Source organism: Myodes glareolus, chromosome 4, assembly GCF_982192425.1.
Source record: "Myodes glareolus chromosome 4, mMyoGla1.1, whole genome shotgun sequence".
NCBI classification, from domain to species: Eukaryota; Metazoa; Chordata; class Mammalia; order Rodentia; family Cricetidae; genus Myodes; species Myodes glareolus.
Window position 1 is genome coordinate 116472392 of NC_142029.1, and position 1459 is coordinate 116473850.

Below are 1459 nucleotides of genomic sequence, written 5' to 3' on the forward strand. Positions count from 1 at the left end.
CCTGGGGCTGTGAAAGTATGTGTGAGGAATGGGCTATTTTTCCTACCAGGGTAAGAGCTGAAGATATCATAGTAGTTTTCAATGATGCAACACCATTAAACATGCATACATCCCTCTACAGCAAGAAAGGCAACTCCGCATGGTAGCAGAGCCCCCATCCCAGCACCTACTCACCCTCTTCTATGGACCTGCATTTAAAACCCAAAGCTGCCACATCTTCTCTGTATGGCTTTGCTCTGCTTGAGCTTGAATGTTGTTGTCTCTTCTAGGAAAATAATATCTACATGATGGATTTCTCATTAAGATTTAAAGAATGCAGATGGAGGAAGACCTACCACAGACTCCTGCCTGTTCCCTGGGTCTAATAGATGACAACTGTTGCTATTGTTTCTAAATATTATACAACTTAAAAGAACTTTTTAATGGCAGCAATTAAGTGATAAAATAAATTAGTTAAAAACATTGGGTCTGTGAAGCTGTACGTGTTGTGTAAGTGTGAAACCCGAGTCTGAATCCCAGACACCTATATAAAACATATGGGTGTGGCCGTGTGTGCACCTGTGTCCTCAGCACTGTGGAGAGCAGAGAGATGCTTGATGGGTCTGGCACACCGCCAGCCTAGCTCAAGGGTCAGTGAGAGACCTCTTCTCAACAGGGCAGTGAGAGTGACTGAGCCGGACATCTGATGGCTGGTGTCCTCTTCTGTCCTCTCAGTATCTGCACACCGGTGAATGCCTCTGCACACCTACATAGCAGACACCACACACACACACCTTTAATATTGTATTGTGCTTTGCATTAAATATGAGCACATAAACCTTCCCAATCCAGTTGTCTAGGTACCGTCATACTCACTGGTGGGAAATAAGAAGAAGAAAGGAAGGATGAATGCCCATAGCACAAGCCAGGCCTAGGCTACATCTGCTGTTCAGACAGTTGTCAGAGAGCCTTCTCAAGCTCCAGGATTGCGAGCAGTGAGAACCTGAGGATGACCTCAGACAACTAGTTATAGAGTCAGTCTGTGTCACAATGCCCTGAACTGCTTGACAGACTGTACCAGGGCACCCGCTGCCCAGCCAGCTAAATGGAAGGCTGAGGTCATCACCCTGCATCACCACATGGTGGTGCTAGAGAGTAAATTGGAATGCGGCCTCAGTCCAACCACAGTGGTATGCCCAGAAATGTCGTACGCCGATTTCTGGGACTAAACTGAAGATATTTTCACATTTATTTCATAAAAATAAGTTCTCTGAGCCTGATGTAAAGGTATTTGCCGTCATGCCCGGCAGCCTGATTTCAATACCTGGGTTCCTACACAGAGAAGGAGCGAGCCACCCCGTCCTCTGACACACTGTGGCATATAGACACAGTGCGCGCACACGTGCAATAAATAAACCAACGGCATAAGAATTTGATCAGCTTCCTTTTGACTGACGGATTCTGAGGTACATTCTTTGCT